The 23,319-nt window shown below is 42.0% G+C and overlaps 1 protein-coding gene across 1 annotated transcript in view; it reads right to left on the bottom strand.

Annotated features, from left to right (window-relative positions):
• The window catches only part of PINX1 (PIN2 (TERF1) interacting telomerase inhibitor 1), a 61,586-nt gene that overhangs the window by 6,000 nt on the left and 32,267 nt on the right, over window positions 1–23,319 (bottom strand). The gene's annotated exons all lie outside the window — the stretch shown is intronic.

The following is a 23,319-nucleotide window of genomic DNA, read 5'->3' as shown; positions in this document are numbered from 1 at the left end:
ATTGCCTTTTTAATGTGATCAGCTGGTTACTCCCTGTGGCCCTGAGCAATGCACAGTTCTGCCAAATGATCCACTCATGTCTCCTCTGGTCTGTTATTCCACTTGTTATCACACCACCTTCCAGAAAATTAGGTATTAATAAATCAGCAAAATGAGGTGGTGTGTTGTAGGGGTATTGTCACAGGCATGATGTGTGGTGAGCTGAACACAAGCAATAAAATAACCTGCGAGGTTTAAGCTAACTGTTCTTGCCATCAAAAGAAGAGACTGGAAAGCAAGAGAGTTCTAGGGTACAGAGGCAAAGGTAGGAGACATTCTGAAAAGACAAACAGTCGGGTCAAGTTCCACGAGAAGCCCCACGTTGACAGCAGCCTGCAGGTTGTCTTGAGCTGATCACACAACTGGTGAGGCTGCTGACTGCAGGCAGTCATCAGAATGGTTTGTCTCCAAAGGTTAAGCTCAAAAGTGATCAACACGCTGGTTAGAAAATACGGACAGTGTGACTCTGTCGACACCTCTTCTCTTGCCTTCTATGGCATCTTTTTGGTTTCCATATGATTGAAAACAGTGTTTCACTGACAAAGAGCTATTTCTGCACTCACAAGAAGTTTACGCAAGTGTGAAATCTTGCGTGTTTTGTTTTTGGTTTTTTTTTTTTTCAAGATTATCATTTACTCACATCTGGAGTTAGGCTAAACATACAAAGTTAGGCTAAACATCTCAGGAAATAACCAGCCTTGTGGAATCTGCCTGGAAGACACAATCACTTTCAGGTGGGCAAGTATCCCAAGAGTTAAAAACAAATACAAGACTCTACTGACCGGAGGGAAGGTTTGATTTGAAGAGAGGTTAAAAATAAAAAAGTACAATGGGACTAGAATTATGCAGCACCTCTTAACTTTATGTGTGTGTGTGTAATGTGTATCTGCTCATGCAAACAGGTTCTAGGGGCCTGTGCAGGGGTTCCAGGAAGGCTCGAGTTCTCTCTCTTTTTTTTTTTTTTTGCCGCAGCACACAACATGTAACATACGGGACATGTAATATCAGTTCCCTAACCAGAGATCAAACCAGTGCCCCTCATCCCCATGTTGGAAGTGCAGAGTCTTAAGCACTGGACCACCAGGGAAGTCTCCAGGAGGGCTCTTTCTAGAACAGGGCAAGCAGAGAACAGCCCAAGGGCCAAATCCAACCGCTGCAGATCTTTGCACACCTCACGGTGTGCTAAGAACGGTTTTTACATTATAAATAGTTCAGGGGGAAAAGAAAAATCAAAGGAAGACTATTTCATGACATGTGAAAATTATGTGAATTTCAAACTTAAAGTTTTGAATTTCATCAGAAAAAAAAAAAATTGTGGAAATGTGTTTTTTCTCCAGTATATATGTAAACTAAGTAACTAAGCTAAGTAAATACCTGCTGAATGAATGAACTGATTGTGAAATATAATCTGCTATTTGGAAATGTTAGATGCATGTGAAGTACATACACGCACACACATACACACACACATATGGAGTTGGAGGGCTTGAGGCTTCGATGAAGTTCTAATTTCAGTCTCTTGCTACTTTACTGAATTATACTGGTGAGTGCTAGAGAGGGCTGCTATTTGCCATTTGATTTCTGACAGACAAGGAAGAAGTTTGGTTATGAAGTGATCTGATGTTAAAGAGAACTCACACCCCCCTGTAAGCAGGCAGACACCTCTCTAATGTTAAAACGCTGGAACACTGCCTGGAACCTACAGACTCAGAGAAATGAACTGGACATCTCAGAGAAGATAATGGGAACTGGAAGGGACAAAGTATCTTGCTTTTCCCTGGACAACAGCAGAGAAATACAAATAACGCCAAATTCCTCATAGGAAGGTCAACGCTAACAAAGCTGTTCATTTTGTTTTTCCACTTGCCTCATCAGCTGCTCAAATGACCACCCATTAAGAAAAGCCAACATAAACATATTTTAAAAGGATGGTTCTCTATGACAACAACTCCTCTCAAGTAACTGACATCAGAGCTCCTGATAAGAGTCATGCAGCCTCTGGGGAAAGAAGAAAGGAGAAGGTTTTCCAGCCTCTCTGAAAGGTCTCAAGGCTTGGAAAGTTGCAGCAATCCGTGTGGCAACAGCTCACAACACACTGGCCGTTACAAGATAAACGAGGCTCCTCCAAAGCTAGAAATGATCAATGTGACATAGGTACCAACTGCTTTGAATGAAGCCTAAAAATAATCCAAGTTGACTGTATTTTATAATTCTAGGTCAACTGGTTCTGTTCCCTGCTCTCTGGAGGCAGGACAAATAGCTTTGATAAGTGGTTGAAGGCTTGTGCTGGGACCTCCAAAAGCAGACACAGCAGCTAACGAAGGGTCTGTCTCCTCCTTCCTTACTCCACTGACTTGAAAATTGCTTAAGAATCATAACAACTCAAATTTAGGCCTCTTATTATAGAAAGCATAGCATCTTTTGAAGATGCTAGAGAATCTAGTATTTTGAAACAAGGAATAGAATATGAACAGTTATTTGGAAGAGTCACGATTATTAAGAAGAGAAAGATAAATTAATTTAGGTGAACGAAGTTATTATTAAGTCCTCTCCCTCTGTTCTTGTGTACTATATAAGATTAATTATCATACAGACCTCTTTTTAAATTTTTTATTGGAGTAGAGTTGATTTAAAATGTTACGTTACTTTCTGATGCACAGTGAAGTCAGTTTTATATGTGTGTATCCACTGTATATATATGTGCATCCACTGTTTTTTAGATTTTCTTCCCATATAGGTTATTACAGAGTACTGAATAAAGCTTCCTGTGCTATACAGTAGGTTATTATTATCTATTTTAAATATAGTACTGTGTATATGTCATTCCCAATCTTCCAATTTATCCCCTCTGCCCCATAACCACAAATTTGTTTTCTACATCTGTGATTCAACTTCTGTTTTGTAAATAAGTTCATGTGTATCATTTCTTTAGATTCTACATATAAGTGATGTCATACTTGTCTTTCTCTGATTTACTTCACTCAGTATGACAATCTCTACTATAGACCTCTTTTTAATTGACCAGAAGTTAAAATAGCAAATGAAAATATTTTTAAAATACTTCGAGGAGTAAATATGGAAGGGCAAAATAATTCTGTGTTTAAAGGATATTTAAGGTGCCTCAGTGGCACCTTCTTCCTGCCAGTGCAAGAGACACAGGAGACGTGGGTTTGATCCTTGGGTTGGGAAGATCCCTTGGAGGAGGAAGTGGCAACCCACTCCAGTACTCTTGCCTGGGAAATCCCATGGACAGTGGAGCCTGGAGGGCGACAGTCCACAGGGTTGCCAAGAGTCAGACATGACTGAGCACACACGCAGTTAGTAAGAGTAAATTAGACAAAAGTCTGAAGTCATTGAGTCATGCAATAAAAGTAAATTATACAGAAAAAAGGAGAGAGAGACTGAGGACCAAAAATGTGGCCATCCAGCCCTTCCTGGAGCAGCTAGAGCGGCTACTGCTTACTTGACCAGGGCCAGGGCCCAGAAAGGAGCTCCCACCTCGGGGAGACACACAGTTTAAAAAAAAGCCGGGGGTGGGGGTGGGGGGATGGTCTGAGATCTCATGTAAGTATTCTTACCACAATAAAATTTTTTTTTTAATAATACATCAGGAGAATTTATTTTTTAGGACAGAAACTAAACAAGAAAACTAACTACAACACAACTCCATTCAACAAAACCTCTAACCAATTAAACTGAGATTACAATTCCAGAGAGTTCATTAAAAAAGAAAACATTATTACTGCTATTAAATATATAATCCTTCTCTTATACATCATCATACATATAATGTAAATATATAATCTCTTAGTTTCACATAAACTATAATTTTATTTTATAACCAAAAAATTATTAGGGAGAAAGAACAAGTAATATACTGCCTCCCTGTTTGTTCAGAATCCTAAGTTCCTAAAGCAAGAGCTGCCGCTTGTTTATAGACCCCTGACTGGCTCAACTCAATGCCTACAGAACAGCACTTCCCAAACTACCAAAGGAGAAGGACCATTTTTTATTTTACTTTTTTTTCTTTTTAAAATCTCCAATCCATTGCTGGCCAAGATTTTTGTTTAAAATAAAAATAAAAATTACTAGGAAAACAAAATTTCAAAAAGACACATAAAACCCAAGTTCCAATTTCTAAAACTTAATATCACACTATTATAAAAGTTTCTAAATGCTTACTCTCAATTTCTTGCCCTGTCACAAGCTGGCCATACTTTGAGTGGCACTGGTATAAAATATTCAAAGGAAAGAAAGGTGCTGAGTTTGGTACAATAGAAATGGCAATGACCTAGGTGTCAAGAAATCTGTCCTTTTGGACCTCAAAGCAAATCGTCTGCAAAACAAGCAAGGAGGGCTACTCAGTGACTTTCTTTAAACACGGTTTTAGCAGTGTGTGCCTTTCTCCAAGCAAAGTCTTAAACAGAAGGTTAGCGTGTAACACCTGAGGGGAACTGTGGTTGAGGTGTCACTGGGAAAACCAGAGCTCACATACCTCCTCTTCCCTTGTCAGGCCCCGGACAAACTCAGTGCTCTGTGGAATACAGTTTGAAAAGCAACAGCTATTGCTAAGGTCCATTACAATTTTAATGTTCATTTTAGCCTAGATAATTTCACAGCACTCAGTAACAGGAGGCTAAAAAGCTTTCAAGAATAAAATTGGACATTTACCATTACCTAATAAGTACAATTCTAAAGCTGTTAATAACTTTTGGAATTCCAACAATTGGCTGTTTGTGAGCACTGGCCAGTGACCAACGTCTTCCAAAAGTGGTAGCAAAGTACCAAACCTGGTCTCTTCAATAGTGTAAAGTCTTAAGCTGCAAACTAGACGCTGAGGGTCTAGATGACTGAGGATGAAGTCAAGGTTGACCGCCTCCTACCTAGCGTGGCTCCAAAGAGGACCCAGAGGAGAAATAGTTAACTCGTAGACCTGCGTCACCAGTGCCCTACCAGTCACTTCAGACTACAGCAAGACAAGCAAAGCGCCGCCTCGCTAGCCACTAGCTGTGCCCTAACCCAAGGGAAGGTTCCTCTTCATCCTATTTTCATTACAGCACAGGATGGAGATCTCAGAGAGAATGTTATTTCTACTTTCCAGCCAGAGGGAGCAAAGGAAAAATGTATCAATATTTCACTCGTCTCCTCCAACACTGGGCCATCTATGTGTCGATTTCTTAATATCACAAAAGCTTTTAAACCGTTTGTTTGATCTGTCAACAAACAAAAAGCCAAATCTAATCCTTTCAGGCCAAACCTATGTCCTGGCAAAAGTCTAACCAAACAAAACAGCCCAGGGACTTGTAGCTCTGGCTGTTTTGGTAGCCCTTTCCCTCAGCCCTCGCTGCTTTTTCTTTCCTTCTGCTTTTTTTCATTCGTGTCTTATTATGAAGTTATGTTTGTTGATCTGGAAGACGACACACATTTTTAGTGGTACTAAAACAATCTTCAAAAAAGTGATGACCCACTTTCTCCTTTCTGGCCTTACAGAAAGTAGAGGCAGGCTCCCGAGCCCTGTTTGAAGTCCTTGCTGCCAGGAGATGGTCGGTTTATGTCTCTTGTCTGAGGACAGGAAAAGGACGCACTCTCGGCACCGTGTGCTGGAGAGAGATAAGACCAGAGATTTCTGTCCTCGGCACCTTATCAGCTCTTCCTGCTACTTTCCAGAGCGGAGAGCACCATGACTGGCAATAAACTAGCCTAAGCAGGGGCTGGGTGGCGGGCAGCTTGGGGATTGGAGGGAGGGAGGTAGGAAGGGGTGCAGAATGAAGAAAAGATATGAGGTTTGTAATATATATCAAAATGGTTCGGTCCAAATAAAATTGCCTTAAAAAAGGTACAAATACCCATATTTTACATCTCACTTTGCTAAAACTGCAGCAACAGGGGTAGACGTTTTTATAAGAACTTCCTCTCTGGTTGGAATGCATTACCACCTTCCTTGCTCCGAGCCCTGCCCCTAACTGCTTTGTGCTACTGGCTTCCGGGCACGTAGCACAAGTCTGATCTGCCTGTCTGCCTGTCTGCCTGTCGATGCTCTGCCTGGCGGGGGAAGGGGAGGGATGGGGGGCACGCGGCGGGAGGCCTATGAACTAGAGGCTGCAGACAGAATGGTTTCTATGGGCACATGTGCCTCCACTTATTTGACTTCTAAGTTAATTTTTCTTGGAGTCCAGTTGCTTTATAATGTTGTGTAGGTTTCTACTGTACAGTAGACGTGTCTTCATTTAGAACCAGTGTTTCTTTTGGGGATTATGTGTGGGCAGTAAGAGCTGCACGGCCTGACCAGTGGGATAACCAGGTAAAGAAGAAAGATCTTGGAATCAGGCTCCATGCAAAAAGTCTGTGCAGAATTTAAATTACAGAAGTGAATAATTCACAACATAAGAGAATAAAAATGGAGAATATAATCAGGAATCAGTAGACAAATAACAAAATTAAAATTTAAGAATGCAATTTCTAAAAATAAAATGAAGGCTTCCCTGGTGGCTCAGTGGTAAAGAATCTGCCTGCCAATGCAGAAGACACAGGTTCTATCCCTGGTCCTGGAGGATCCCATATGCCGTGGAGTAATTAAGCCCATGCACCACAACTACTGAACCTGAACTTGAGTCCGGGAGCCACAATAAGCAAAGCCACTGCAATGAGAAGCCTAGCACCCCAACAAGAGAGTAGCCTCCATTCCCCACAACTAGGGAAAGTCTGCACACAGCAACAAAGACCAAGACAGTCAAAAATAAATAAATAAAATTCTAAAAAAATAAAATGAAATGAACTTGATTTTGCAATCAGTCAATTGAATCCTTTTACAGAACAAAATTCCAAATGACTTTGAAACACTGTAATTTGACTGTACATAACCTAATAGATATACCATAAGGGACAAAAAGAATTGCCAAAAATAATTTTTTAAAAACACCTCAACCTACTTTTTCTTCTTTTTTTTTTTTTTGATAATCAAGTTATTGATGTTATTCTGTGACTACTATATATTCAATGGGAAATAAGCAAATGAATAATGTGTCATTTAAATGCTTTTATTTCTAGAATTGAGAAATTCCTAGATTTCTTACTGTGGCTAAATAAAAATAAAAGATTAATGACATTAAGTCTTGTGGTCCTGAATTTGAATGAGCAGTGTGAATATAAACTCATGATATACTTGATCATTTGAAAAGGGTTGTGTCTTATTTGTTTAATCATCTGTCATTCAACAATGCTTTTAGATGGCAAGGAGAAATATCTGAGTTAAGAAGAAAAAGGAATTGGAAGGGTCTGGATCAAGGGAACTAAAAAGGAAGAAAGCAATTAAAATAACGTTACTCAGAAGAAGAATGATGAAATAATGAGAGATTATACTGCAGGGAGCTGTGACCATCCCTGGAGCCTCTTTATACACAGCCTGTTATACAGTATTGGCTAAACTATAAGATCCAGGCTGAGCCTAAATGACTAGAAAGCGGGCTCTGAAGTTCACTTGTAACTTCAACTCAGAGACAGCTGCTTTTATCCAATAATTTTAAGAAGGTGCCTCCAAGATATCAGCCTAATAGTCCTAGATTTTTCTTGGGATCTCTAAAAAGGAGTCTAAGATACATGGTAACCAATGATAATGTGTCATACATCATGATTAATCCAATCCCAAGTAACTGGGGCCCATTAAAAAACAGAATAGTGTGAATGCCAAGCTTTTGCCTCCATAAAAACATATTTATCATGGTAACAAGGAGGAAGGGCTGGGATGAGCATGGGGTGTGATAATCTAAAATTAGATGACTGATTTAACTAAATGAATAATGTCACTGTTTTAAAAGTACATCACACACTTTTTAAAAAGAATTTCTTAGGATCACAAAGTAAGCGGGTAAACAACGTCCAATCTGAAACTTTACTAATTTTGGAATAAGAGTTAGATGACTAAAACTGACACTCTATTATAGGCCTCCTTTTATTTATTTAATAACTTCATTTGCTGACTTTTGGCTGCGCCGGGCCGCCGTTGCTGAGCACGGGCTTCCTCTAGCTGTGGGCAGCGGGGCCCCTCTCCAGCTGTGGTGTGCCGGCTTCTCACTGCAGTGGCCTGTGTTGCTGTGGAGCAAGGGCCCTAGACGCACGGGCTTCGGTAGCTGCAGCACGTGGGCTCACAGTTGCAGCTCCCGGGCTCTACAGCACAGGCTCAGGGGTTGTGGCGCATGGGCTTAGTTGCTCTGAGGCATGTGAGATCTTCCTGGACTAGGGATTGAACCTGTGTCTCCTGCATTGACAGGTGGATTTTTACCACTGAGCCACCAGGGAAGCCTATAGGCTTCCTTTTAGAAAGAACACCGGCAAGAATGTTCAGATCGTACTTAGGGAAAGCAGCTTCCTCCGGTCAGCTTCCGTGTTTGAAACCCCATCTAATCTAGGTTACAGAAATCCAGACATAAAATGCATTTTAAGGCTAATTAAATTATCCAACCAGTCCATCCTAAAGGAGATCAGTCCTGGGTGTTCATTGGAAGGACTGATGCTGAAGCTGAAACTCCAATACTTTGGCCACCTCATGTGAAGAGTTGATTCACTGGAAAAGACCCTGATGCTGGGAGGGATTGGGGGTAGAAGGAGAAGGGGACGACAGAGGATGAGATGGCTGGATGGCATCACCGACTCGATGGACATGAGTTTGAGTAAACTCCGGGAGTTGGTGATGGACAGGGAGGCCTGGCATGCTGTGATTCATGGGGTCGCAGAGTCGGACACGACTGAGCAACTGAACTGAACTGAAAGTTCAGGCCCACAAAACATTTCAAAACTGGTCAAGTAAAACTGAGACCCTCCATGTGATTTTGAGAGTTGAGATGAGAATTACAAAAGGAGCCCTGGACAAATGTCAGGGGATGCAAGTGAGCAGGCTGACTGTCACTACAGCTACTACATTGCTTAAAATGACTCTTCCTAATGCAGAAAACATCAGAAAGGCAACAGATGACAAAACAAAACCCAGCCACTTTGGCCTTGCACTATTTGCAGAGACTGAGTGCTGTTTGAAGAAAAAAAAAGCTGGGTGAATTTCCTAGCAGCTCACTGGGTTTTAGTTAAGAAGTAACAGAACCCTGACCAACAGAAGTACCATTTTATGGTGGGATGAAATGGGAGATTAGGGTTGACATATAGACACTACCATGTGTAAAACAGAAAGCTCGTGGGAGCCCGTCTAACGCACAGGAGCTCGGCTCAGTGCTCCGTGAGGACCTAGAGGAGTGGAATGGGGGGCGGGGGGGAGGTCCAAGAGGGAGGAGATATATGCATACATATAGCTAATTCACTTTGTTGTTCAGCAGAAACCATCACAAAATTGTAAAGCAATTACACTCCAATTAAAATAACAGAATACCATTATAATATCAAAAAAGAAAGGCCTACCAGAACTCTGACTCCCAATAAACACAGAGAATTTATCATTTAAACCTTATGGAAGAAAAAAATTATCCAGCAAATTCCTGTAAAGCTTTAGGTTAAAGATTTTCTGTTTTAAACAGAATTTTTTGGCTGTTAAAAAGTAGATCCAGTGGAATTACTTAGGATTACGATGTAATGACTGATAAGCATTGAGAATTCTATTAAACTACACTAAGAGCTCCTGGTGAAATCCTACTAATTTAGGGCTGAGTTTAAGCTTCTCCCATTATCTCTATGGCCTGGCAAATTAACAAATCAGAATCCTCCTTAATACTTTCCAGTCAAAGTCTACAGAAGACAAGATTCTTACGCTTCATCCAACAGTGCTTCAGTGATCAATTCTCCAAACGACTTAATGACAAAATAGTCCAAATTACAAAGAGTGCCTAAGAGAAATACTTATTTAAACAACACTGAACAAGCCAGTGTTGAAACAGCAATTTTTAAATAACCAGTTTATGAATGCACGTTGTGATATATGACTCTCTATATCTTTCTCTATATCAATATGTGGGTATACATTCTCCACATGAGGATAGAGTCATGCATCCTAAAAGGAATACGGCAATGTACTGTGAAAAGTTCTTTCCTCCTTAGCGAAACAAGGAGCGATTTGTTGTCAGGGAAATCAAATTAAACATGGAAGGACTGGTTACCTAAAAGATCCTGGGCTGGTGCCATGGCTAGGAGATGAAGGGCTTTTGTGTGGTTAACCTGGCAGAACTAGGACATGCTGTGCGGAAAGACGAGGCCATCCATTTTCCCACTGAAGATGCATAGGACACACAACGTTCAGACTGTGCTTAGGTAAAGTAGCTTCCCTGTTTATAGAAACAGAAACCTCACCAAATCGAGGTTGTTGAAGTCAGACACATAAAACTAAGCACTTGTTGAAAAGCCATTTGGAGTTCATGACCCTGGTCATTTTTTTCACATTTTCATTAATCCTTGCAATGCTATAGAATCAGCCCTTCATCACTTATTTCTTTGTCAACATACGTGAAGAGTCATTGAGAGGAATTAGCCAGCTGAGAGTTTTGATGGCCAGAGAAACGACTCCTTTCTCAGTTGCTCCACTGTTCTGCAGTAACTAACCATGTAAGCCTGTGATGTGACATCTGGTGGGAGAGGATGCCTAAGTCAGATACTGCTGATCACCTGCTGCCCTGGCAGGAGTCTTACATTCTAGGTGAGTTTTTCAGGGCATTAAGCCTGATAATATCACCAAGAACAAGTCTGTGGATGGCGACACTTTCTCAAGTCAATAAAAAGGTGAAGAGGCCTTGGAATTATTCCTTTTCTCTTCTCTTGCCTAGCTTGTAGTGTGACAACAGCTGTATCTGTAACAACAAGCAGTTTGTCTGGCACAGGTGAGCAGGGGAAGAGTCATGGTAAAATATGGAAGCTGTGTGATTTTTCCTAGGCTAGGGGAGCCAGGACAGCGTGTGCAGAAACATGCTTCCTGAAGGAAAGGAAAACACCCCCCAAACCTCTCAGTTTGGCTGTTGCTCAGGCAGAACCCTTTTGGCTCTATTTTGAGAAAATTAAAATGAGCTCTGGCAGCAACTCCCGTGCTGCATCCCCAGACCTGCCCTTTAGGACTGAAGGGTTTGTTCCTGGGTCAGTCCTCCTGGGAGCAGCCCCCTGACCTAAGGTCACACTCCCATTCCTGGGGGACAGGGGCCTGGCCCCAGTGACTGCTCACTGCAGGGCCATGAAGGCCCAGCTCCTGCAAAGATCTGGAGGGATTCTGAGGAAATCCTGGGGAGCCAGCTGAGGGAGGACTTGACTACATCATGGAGGCCCAGCTGCTCTCCCTGCCTGATCCCGTTTCCTCCCCCTGAGCACCCCTCAAAGCGAAGTCTCCACACAGCACCTCGCAATATATTTCCTTCATGCTAATTAATGTCCATTTGAGAGTCTGCTTCCTGGGGAACCAGGCTTAATGGTGTTCCCATAGTTCAGAGCTCCACTTCCATCCTTAGTAACTTAGCGCCTACAAGCCAATATGTTCATGCTACTGTTTTTGAGTTTTAAAGATCGCCCCTAGTAGCCTCCTTGGTCTGAGTGAATTATTTCATGAGGCAACACTGTGTGTGTGGTGGGGGGAGGGTGGGGAAAGGTGGGGTGGAGAGGCCAACGTGTGTGGTCTTGGTTACAAAACTGCATAGATTTCAGCAGTTTACCTCTTACCTGAGGTTCCCCACAAACTCTATTATTTTTAACATGGAATTCTGCAAAATCTAACATTTTTCAAGCACACACACATTGTGTTTTAACAGAGATGCCTATATTTGACATTATGCTTTATAATATTTATTTCTGGACACTGGTACTTTGGAAGAGCTTACGATATTAACTACTGTCTTTCAGAATATACTGTGTCCCATGAAGGCAAGAACCATTCACCTGGTAAAGAGCCAGGCAAGTTGCTCTGTTACGATACAAGAGGGGTGTCAGCAGGCATGGTGATTTATGCTGTAAAAGGATTCATTGTGGGACTTAAAAAGTGAATGTAGTCAATATATTAAAGGATGTAGATGAAGTCAACAAGATCCAGCATACAGAAAAAGCCTGTAGGACAAGGAACTCAAGGTTTCTTCAACAATAAAGTACAAGGAAAAAAGAAAGGAGGAATTAGAACCTATAGGTTAGAAGAGTCTAAAGATATTATCATTTAACTGCAATATACAAATCTTGTTAGGATCCTGATTCAAACACACACACTAACTAAAAAATTACAAGGCAACTGGGAACATTTTTGAATACTGACTGGATCTAATGCCATTCAGAAATTGTGGTTCAATATTTAGGTGTGATAATGGTGCTGGGGTGGTGTGTTTAAGAGTCCTTATCTGTTAGAGAAGTAATAATGAAATGCTAAAATCCGATAATAAGATAAAGTGATATGATGTCTAGGAATTGCTTCAATAACTGGAGAGAAAAGTGGGTGGAGTACAGCTGACACAATATTGGCCACTGAACTGATCACTGAGGATTGAGCTGGGAACAGATAGGTAGGGACTCTGATTATTCTGCATTTTTACATGTTAAGTTTTGCATAATAAAATATTTTAAAAAGTGAATGCCGGTATATAAGGAGAATTGTCCCTGGAGTAGAGTGAGTAACCCAAGGCATCTACTGGTGAGTAAAAGTGATCACTATCTAAGTGGCCTAACTGAAGCTGGCGGTTCCATCATTCTAAGAGACATCACTTAGGGCTCCAAGAAGGGATAAAGCAGAGGGGAACCCGACCGTGGCCGAGCGGTATTCCCACATGCGTGCTGACTCAGACGGGAACACAGAGGCCAGCATGGTGGTGTGCTTCCCATGTGAGATCATGGATTGGCCACCAACAGTCACTACTAATGTTAGAACAGGGTTTTTCCCTGAAAGAGTCACAATTCCTCTTCGCTAGCAAAACAGGAACTGATTCTAACAGGAATATTATGTAATTCCAGGGAACTGAGGAGACTGGGAAAAGCAGGATGAGGGGGAGAGAACAGCACAGGATGAAGGTGGAGGCGGGGAATGGAAACTGCTGGTGGGCTCGTGAAAGGGGCCCAGCCCGGGACAGCTTCCTGCCTGCCTCACCCCTTCCAGCCAGCTCCTTCACTCCCTGGATTACCATGCAACTTTTAGGCCATCAAAACATGATAGGGTGTGGGGGTCACTTGGTGGGGGGGCGGGGGGAACAGATGGGGGAGTGAAAAAGCCTCTCTTCTCCATAGCTAACAAGCGGAACTAAGGGGATCCTAGGGAAAGAGAAGAACAGTAGGCTAACGATGGGGCGGCAGGCCACTCTCCCTGTAGAAAGAACAGTTGTCCGGGGGGGTGCCTTCAGGAACCGGCCAGGAAGTATGGGGCCCGTAAGCAGCATGCTTCTCAGGCTCAGTGGCTAAAATCACAAGCTCCCAAAGAGACATGTGCACATTTTTTAGAAGCTGCACCAGGGTATGTACACTGTGATCCTGCTTTTGAGACGCCAGGAGGTGGTAGACACCGCCTCCAGCATGCCCACACTCCTCTGCATTCCGAGGTTTAATTAGGGTTATCTCTGGGTGTTTGGATCATGGCTTTCTTCCTTTTTTCCTTACCCTCAATTTAATGAGAAAGTCTTTTTTTTTTTTTTTTTTTTGCCACAGAGCATGGGGGATCTTAGTTCCCTGACCAGGGATCAAACCCACACCCTCTGCAGTGAAGGTGCAGTCTTAACTACCAGACCACCAGGGAAGTCCCTGGATCATGGCTTTTTTCCACTTCTAAATCCATACCTATAGGCAGTAGTTTTTCTACAGTGAATATTTACCACTTTTATAATAAAGAGATCATTTGAAATTTACACACACACACAAACAGGAAAAAAAAAACAAACCCACAAGCTTAGGGCAGAGTGCTCTTTCCTCCAGGATAATCACACTTAGGGCAGACTACTGTCATCCCAAGAGGCAGGTATAGCCTTGACTCTGAACTAATAACCCCAGGAGCATCTTCTGAGTTTCCTCTGCCACTCGCTCAGCTCCTTCCCACATCCCCGCACCTCCAGGGGAGTCCCTATGCCTCTCTCGAGGCCCCTCCCCCTCAAACCCACCAGCTTGTGTCTACAGGGACTCTCATGAGACCCAAGGGAGAATGCCTTCAATCACATGAAGTGATAGGAGAAAGAAGCCCAGTGACAAGGAAGGAGGATCAGCAGGAAGACATGGCTCAAGGGAAGAGAGGCTTTGGCAGACGTGGATGGGTCCACAGAAAAAGGACCTCATGGCATCAGGTGAAAGGTGAGCAAAAACAACAGTAACAGCAAGAAAATGAGAGGCAAGTGAATGCATAGTGAGTGGGAACAAAGAAAAACGTGTGACAGCAGGGAAGGCCCAGAACGACACGCACACGTGCTGAGTTAGTACTTCACTGCTGCGCTGATCAGCAGCCCAGATCTGTTCCTAGCTCAGTACTCCTCATCCCCGGGAACCACACTACTGTCCACTCGTGCGGCTGCCTAGCTGAGAGCCGAGTCAGACCCCAAGTCCTGGGGCATCCATCCTGCCCTCCAGCATCACTCAAACCTGCTCCTTTCTCTCCAGCTTGGCCCAGGCCTTCCTGACCCCTCTGGAACAACAGCCTCTCCACTGAGGGGTCTGTTTAGTCTTGCCCCCTCCCGCCTGCACCCTTCTTCCCATATCTCCTGCAGCCAAGGGATCTTTCTAAATTGCAGAAATGATCATGCCCTTTGTGTGCTTCAGATCCCTCAGTTGCTCCAAGTGCATGCAGCGTTCCCGGCGCTGAGTTCCCGGCACATGTCTGCACAGGGTTCCCTGGAGGCCTGTCTCCAATATGCCTGCATTGAAGAGTGCCTGGCACACGGCAGCCTCAGGAGTTGCTCATGATTAATGAAAGAAGTAAAGCAGATTCACAGTAAGACAGTCTTAGAATGGATTTATGAGGGATTTGCAAATGGCATGCCATATGCAAACAAGGGACTCATATAAGGTTTAGTGATATTTTACGACCTTCAGACTAACAGTTTATCAACAGGTTGAACACAACAGGGAACAAGCACCAATTAAGTGCTTCCGGTGGGCTTCCCGGGTCGCTCAGTGGGTAAAGAACCTGCCTGAAATTGGGGAGACGCCAGAGATATGGGTTCGATTCCTGTATCAGGAAGATCCCCTGGAGGAGGGCATAGCAACCCAGTCCAGTATTCTTGCCTGGAGAATCAGATGGATAGGTGAGCCTGGCGGGCTACAGTCCATAGGTCACAAAGAGGCAGACACAACTCAAGCAACTGAGCGTGAACAGGGATAGGACAGGCTCGCTCTGTGTGTGACACACGGCCCACAGTGTATATGACCTGGATTAGCAACAAATAGCATTCTACTGTATGCATGTGTGTATACAGACATCACACGTATATATGATGTAGTTACAACTTGTGATATTACTTATGTCATAATGTATATTCAGTTCAGTTCAGTCACTCAGTCGTGTCCGACTCTTTGAGACCACATGAACCGCAGCATACCAGGCCTCCCTGTATATCACCAACTTCCGGAGTCCACCCAAACCCAAGTCCATTGAGTTGGTGATGTCATCCAACCATTTTATCCTCTGTCGTCCCCTTCTCCTCCTGCCCTCAATGTTTCCCAGCATCAGGGTCTTTTCCAATGAATCAGCTCTTTGCATCAGGTGGCCAAAGTATTGAGTTTCAGCTTCAACATCAGTCCTTCCAATGAACATCCAGGACTGATCTCCTTTAGGATGGACTGGTTGGATCTCCTTGCAGTCCACGGCACTCTCAATTACATACAGTTATAATATATCATATGTACAACTGAACAAAATAAACCCCTTTTCACTGGAGACTCCCATCTTACAGGCTGTCCCAGGTCACTGCCCACCTCTTCCCCAGGGAGGCATCTCCCATGCCCAGGGAGATGCTGACACTCCTAGCCTCGTTCCACAGTCTTCTTCGCCAGTCATGTTCCCCTGGCGGTGGATCTCAGTGCACGCACACCTCCAACCCTAGCACCATCTGCGGCGTGCCTGCTGCGTGCCAAGACTTTGCTAGAGTTGGAGATCTGCCTTGAGGACTTTCTAGAAGCATAAGCTCGAGTAGTTCCTGCCCTCAAATGTGTATCCACTCTTGCTTGCATTTCCTAAACTATTTTAACGAGCAAGTGTCTATATAATCCTCTTTAGCTGGTCTTTAAAAATTGTCCGGCCAAATGATTATTTATGACACAAGAGTTTTCTGAGCCAAGAATTATGTTCCTGAGCCTGGTCTGTTCAAATGTCTTGTGCCAGACGATTATTTCCCACTCAAGAGCTCCTAATGGGCTAATGCTAAGGGAAGCACTCAGAGATCCACTGGAACGTCGGCACTTGCTTTAACTTTTATGGCGAAAGGTCATTAGTTTTAATAACCAAACAAAAAGGAGTCTATCTTCAAAAATAAAAGTAGAGTAAGTTTACAAGTCATTTAGCCTCAGGGACCTCTGTCAAAAAGCAGCAACATAAATAGAGTTAATGAATGTTGTTATAACAAATCATGGTAACATGAGTCATTTCAGTGTGTTCCTTATTACCTGTGGAGATCTGACTTAAGATAAACTTAAAACAAATATTATTGCAATGAGTATCCATTAACATATTGAAACAAGAAGCAAGATAACTCAAACAGGGTGTGGTGAAAGCTACGCAGTCCAGCACAGCTTTTGTACAAGAAAACTACATCCAAAGATTTAGGAATTTGAACAAATGTAAACTGTTAAAAAATGGATTTGCTAGTGGCCTAGCAGTTGTTTGTCAATTAATATAATAACTCTCTTCATTGACTTTTCTGTTCAGGAATAAAAATGCAATGCAAGAGCCGTGAGGGTGTATTTCTAGGAACAGTCTCATAAGAACCAAAGTTACCAATGCTCACTGATTGGTAATCTGTCACCAATTAAAATCTGTAATTACAAATATATAGCTTCTGTACACATTCACACATACACCTCCTTTAACTAAGAAGAAAAGGAACTTTTGTTTTCTCATAAGAAGTAGCTTTGTTATATATTTGCTTAAGGCTGAAGCAATATGGCGAAGTAAAAAGCATCAAACCTTTTGCCTATTATTACTTTTGCTTTTGTTCAGCTGTGCTACATGTGGGATCTTAGTTCCTGACCAGGGATTGAACTTGTACCCCCTGCAGTGGAAGTACAGAGTCGTAACCACTGGACCATCAGGGAAGTCCCTATTACTAGCTTTAAAATGAGTGGAAAAATAATGTATGCTTTCAAATTAGACTTTTGGAATTCAAAACTAAAATCCAACTGCACCAGTATTTTTAAGATGGCATTTTTTGTGTTGCGACATCAAAACAAAAAGTGCTCTGAATTCTTCTCAGGAAGAGAAAGACCATTTATTTACTGTATTTATTCAGGACAAGCTTTCTTGTGTGTGTCAGAATGGGAACTTTAACATCACTGTAGAAGAGAAACAGTGATAAAGGAGGTGGAAGTCAGAAAAAGCACATCACACATTTCCAAATATTTACAGAGGGTCAATGTTCTGCCCACTTAAAAAGTGGGCATTCATTTAGAGAATCAGAAAATTCAAGTTTCTTGATTTTAAAAGTGAGAAAGTCTAAGATTAACGCACCCGACAGCAGCAACAACAATCACTTGGACGGGGGTAAAGTGCTAATATCAAAGGAAAAAAATATCACCAGACCCACCGGGCTAGGGGTTATCAAGCTTCCTCCTCAGCCAAGTAAGCTCACAGAATTCCTCTGACCTGGTTGCAAAGAACTTGGCTCACTCCCGTATGCTTTCTTTCTCAGCTGCTATAATCAAGAGGTAGAAAGGGTCCCTTCTAAAGGTGCCAACAAACATTTTCAACAATCAATGTCACCTTAAGTAAAAGAAAGTCTTTACCTTGTAACTTCATGACACACTTCAGTCACTACTTATTAAAAAAAAAAAAAAAAATCAAGACTCCCAAAGCATACCTAAATTGGTAAAGTTAAAATTAAGGTGATCCTACAGTTTTTAAAATTCAAGTCTATGATAGGGAGTTTCAAATATTATGACAGTCACAAAAACCAACGAAAAAGGCCCCATCCACAAATATTACTTGAATCCTTTTCACACTGCCTACCATTCCTTCCTTTCAACTGAACATAGAATTTGTATGGGTGAATAAAATAGAGACACTCCTTTAATTGCCAGTTGTGGTTTAAGCAAAACTATTATCCACACAGAAGAAAGGTAAAGATACTCCATAAAGAGAATTAGCTGATGACTTGGGATGCCGAGTGGTAAAAGAGCTCAGCGATCTGGAGAAATAGTGGGCTCAGAAAAGAATGAGATGGAAGGTTTCTAAGGCTGCAAAGCGTATCTAATGACCACTGAGTGCATGAAGCAGCCTGTTCGCACTGATAAGACTTCTACGGAACTGGATGCAAAAACTAGGTGCTGGGCAGCCTGCAGGAGGGCTCCCCTCTGAAGTCAGAGGGCCGCAGGCAGGTGAGGGGCACAGGTGCTGTCCCCCGCCCAGACGGAGCTGCCGGCAATTTTGATTTGGTTAATTTCCACCAGAGTGAAGACAATCTGTAAGAAATCCAGTGAGTCAGAACCTTTCAAACTTACATTACAGCCTCCATCCTAATATTCACTTGGCTATCAAATCACACTCCAGAAAACAGAACAGGAAAAGAAATGACTGTAATTCTCTGTTATACAGAAGACCCAGTGAGTGAGGCATGCCTTGTCCACTGCTGTCCTATTTGTTTAGTTGTATCCTGGTAATAAATTTTCCTCTAAGCATACAATGTTTAGGACATAGGAAAGTTCTAGAAAACTAACTTGTTTAACTTCAGGTAGACCATAAAAATCTGTTGCTCTGCCTAGACTTCTTTATGGGTAATTTCTTCTTTTAGTGACCTAGAGCAGTGTTCCTCAACTTTCTGCAAGAGGTATAAACAGGTGGTTTTTCAAAAAGAGGTGTCCACAGTCAAATAAGTAACAGAAGCTTTGAAGATATATCTTCAAAATATGTTTATTACCACATAAAGAATTTTAAGAATGCAGTAAAAAAAACTACATAAAACATATAAACTAAAACTACATATAAAAACTTACATAATTATATGTTTCATCAGGTGTTTCCCAAATGTATTCAAACATGTGACATGACAATCATCAACTCCCACCGTCAAATATCTATTAACACGGTCTCGTGTTTTGAGGAACATCTTTGGGGGGATCCCTCCCTGACAGCAATGTTGACAGTAAGACCCAACCACGAGAAACAGCACCAAGGTGTGAACTGAGGTTGATTCGGTCTCCCTCTGACCCTCAGCACAGCTCCCCTAGGTCAATCTGCAGCACCAGGAGGCTGAACTACAGCACGGATGCTGCTGAGTTCAAATCAAAATCCCTGTTTTACGGCACAGGTCCTGACACTTGTTTGAATCCTCAACAAAGTAATAAAATCTCTGAATCGTCCTCATATTCAACACCTGCCCTGCCCACCTCTCAGAGTTGGTATCTCATGATGTAGAATGAAACAATATTGAGACTGTACTTGCTAACCCAAAAGCGCCATAAAAAATAAGGCATTATTATTACTGTTGTTGTAATGACAAAAACAACTCCTGGACCTTCTGTATTTAGTTCAGACCTGCCAGGGAGAGTCTAAACCAGTCAATAGTGGTTCTACTGATCTCAGTGAAAGCTTTGAACCCGTGTCTGGTTATAGCAGGCAACATAATTCCTATCCAAATGACAACAGTAAAACTCACAACAACAGAGACTTTCTAAAGACAAAAGCACGCCTGAGTCATGTAGATTACTGCAGTCTGAGCGTATTAGCACACAAATATTTTATTCAAAATAAAAAGAGAACCTCTGAGTCAGAGATACAGAAAAGAAATCTAAATCATAGATGCCCGGGATCAAAGATATCTGAAACTCACTTTTATTCCTAGCGCTTCATCATCACGATAAAAAGCTCCAAAGACATCTTTTGGTTATTTCTAACAATTTAAAGAAACAGTAAACTAGTAGCATACTTTCAGTCACAGAGAAATTCATAATTATTTGGTAATTACAAAATGGGACAATTGTAACTAATGTCTTTTCAGTTTCTGATGGAGAGAAGAAATCTGCATTAACACATCAATGTCAGAAGAATCTCAGTCATCCTAAAATGTGTTAAAGCTATAAATGATGAATTAAGCCAAAACAACAGCTGCTACTCTACTTAGTCTTTAGGTCTCACATTTAAGTCTTTAATCAATTTTGAGTTTATTTTGGTATCTGGTGTAAGAAAGTAGTCCAGTTTGATTATTTTGCACACAGCTAACCAATTTTCCCAACAATATTGATGAGACTGTCTTTTCCTCAGTGTATAGTATAATCTTGGCTCCTTTGTGATAAATTAATTGACCATATAAACATGGTTTTGCTTCTGGGCTCTATATTCTGTTCCACTGATCTATGTGTCTGTGTTTGTGCCAATACCATACTGGTTTTGATGACTACAGTCCTACAGTTTGTAGTATGGCTGAAATCAGGGAGCATGATACCTTCAGCTTCATTGTTTTTTTTGAAGAGTGTTTTAGCCATTTGGGGTCTTTCGTAGATACACAGAAATTTTAGGATTACTAGTTACAGTTCTGTATTTTGAGAGTGGTTGCATTAAATCTATAGATTGCTTTGGGTGGTATAAAGACTCTAACAATATTAATTCTTCCAATTCATGAGTGCAGTATATCTTCCCATTTATTTGTATTGTCTTCAGCTTCTTTCATCAATGTTTTATAGTTTTTAGACTATAGGTCTTTCACTTCCTTGGTTAAATTTATTCTAGTTATAAAGTTCCTAGGTATTTTATTCTTATTCAGGCAGTTATAAGTGGGACTGTTTCTTAATTTCTCTTTCTCATTGCTCATTACTAGTGTATAGAAATGTAGGTTTCTGTATATTGATCAACTTCTCCTAGAGCATATGTGATCTGGGTAAAGCTTTCAAAGCCCACTAAAGTGTGTGCATGTGTGTAGGACTAGAATACTGAGAGCAGCATAGTGGTCAGCACCAAGGCCTTATTTAAAGATGGCTTTCAGGCCTTCCCACATCCATTTGCCCCACACATAACCAGTGAAGGAGGTAGTATGGCTAACATTTTTTTTTTTAACCAGCTTTTAAATAGCAGGTGGTTCAAAAAGGAAAAGTCAATATGAAGGTATACTTTCAACTGATATATATTTATAAAAGAAAACCATAAAATGGAAATTATCAAAGAAGAGAAAAAATAAAATTTCTTATTATCACTCAAGCTTGCAGCTGGGACTCCTGATTTATGAAAAGTCAACCAGGAAATTCGAAAGCTGTGCTGGGTGGGTATTTAGGAGAAGTCCTTTGGCAGTAAGCTGCTGAAAACTGAAACCCTTCCACATCATTATAAATTACTTTTGCAACTAATATGGTGGGGGTCTGGGGGCTGTGAATAAGTCACTGCTCAGTAGCTCCCTCTAGTGTTAGCTTTTTTCAGAAAATAATGGTTTTCCCAAATTATGCACAAGAAGCAATTATTTGATATTAGGAAAACAACCATCACCCCACCCCCAAAGGCTTGCCTCAGTGAGAAAACCCTCCCCTCTCCTCGGCTGTTCGTTTGGTTAGGGATTATCTGTGCTGAGTTACACATGTTGCCTGCGCCTCACTTTCTACTCTAAGGAAAGCTGCCCCTTCCATCACACATGTATTGTAAGAAAGTGAGAGCTTGTACCTAAAAACACTTTTACAGAAAAGAAATTAGAGATGAGGACTCTTCCTATTTTTTTAGAAAATAAGTGGAGCATGATGTATAAGATTTGTTTGAATAAACTACAGGATTTGAGAAAGGTTTTCTGTTTGTCCATATTTTAAGTTTCAGTGCATTTAGAATCTATTCTACTATTTGGACAGAAGAAAAAAATTCAGAAAATGGTAGGCCTAGATAAATATACGACAGACCTGCATTTATGTTTTATACTGTTAACTGTATTTGAATACGTTATCAGTGTAAGATAGTCTCAGTAAAACTGACAAGACTTCAAAACGTGTGTTCACGCCTGAAGCATTTCAGTGTTGTTGCTTTTACGTTACAGGATAAACAGTTCCCTTCAAGCCCCAGAAGCCTGGCAGTTGCTGGGGAGATGAATGGACCTGTCTGCTCTTGTTTTAACTTTTCTCCAGTCTGGCTCTGCTACTCACCTTACTCTGCATTCTACAGCTGCTATGAAAGATTCCAGGTCATTCCCACCACATGTGCCTGGCTTATGGAAGTCCATCTTTGATGGGATCCGAAATGCACAGGTGAGTGGCTAGCCCAGAGGAAGTATGCAGGAAGAAGCACAAATACTTGAGCCAAAGCCAAATGGGCAAGCAGCCCACAGCTGTTTGGTGTCACCCACTGCCACTCTCAGCTAGGGTGCAGTGAACAGAAGAAGATCTCCGCATGCACCTGAGCATGCAAGGGGGCCAGGAGAGGAGAAGTCAGCTCATGGGGTCAGAGGACAGTGTTCAAGGAGTATGGGTTTGAACATGGATCTTAGAAATTTTATTGGGAAAAGTAGGTTCTTTTTCCCCAACGTAGGGTAACTTCCAACAAAGCTGAAGAGGGAACCTATTCCAAATTGGAGTCTAGGTAGTCTTGGCTGGGCTATCTGTCACCACCTGCCTCCTGGAAAGCTGGCAAAATTCCTGCTGAAGGTCGGAGAACTCACGGGGCTGAGTCAAGACTGAGACCCAGGTCTGCAGCAAGCCTGTACTCATCTGCTACCCCACACCGTTCTTCCATTTGTTACCTCTGTTCTTTAAGATTTCTGTTTGTCTTAGTTTTAGTTTAAATTACATTTTCTGCTGACACTGTCACTGCCACAGAGCGAGACCCTGGGTGCAGGCACATTACCTAGTAAGAGTCTGTTATTCGGTACGAGCCTTAGGGTTTCGCGGCTGCTTTGACACTGGAAACGTATGAAGGCACTGGCCAATTGAAGAGTGACCCTGCACTAAACTGGGCTTCCCTGCTGGCTCAAACAGTAAAGAACCCGCCTGGAATGCAGGAGATCTGGGTTCAATCCCTGGGGTGGGAAGATTCCCTGGAGAAGGGAGTGGCTACCCACTCTAGTATTTTTGCCTGGAGAATCCCGTGGACAGAGGAGCCTGGCGGGTTACAGTGCATGGGCTGCAAAGAGCCAGACAGGACTGAGCGACAAATAACACAACACTGTCACTAAACTACACCGATGCAACCGGCTGTCACTGCAGAGTTCTATGCAGTGTCAACAATGACACAATGTCAGTGGGACTGCA

This window comes from Cervus elaphus, chromosome 29 (assembly GCF_910594005.1).
Source record: "Cervus elaphus chromosome 29, mCerEla1.1, whole genome shotgun sequence".
Taxonomy (NCBI): domain Eukaryota; kingdom Metazoa; phylum Chordata; class Mammalia; order Artiodactyla; family Cervidae; genus Cervus; species Cervus elaphus.
This window is presented reverse-complemented; position numbering and strand designations above follow the sequence as displayed.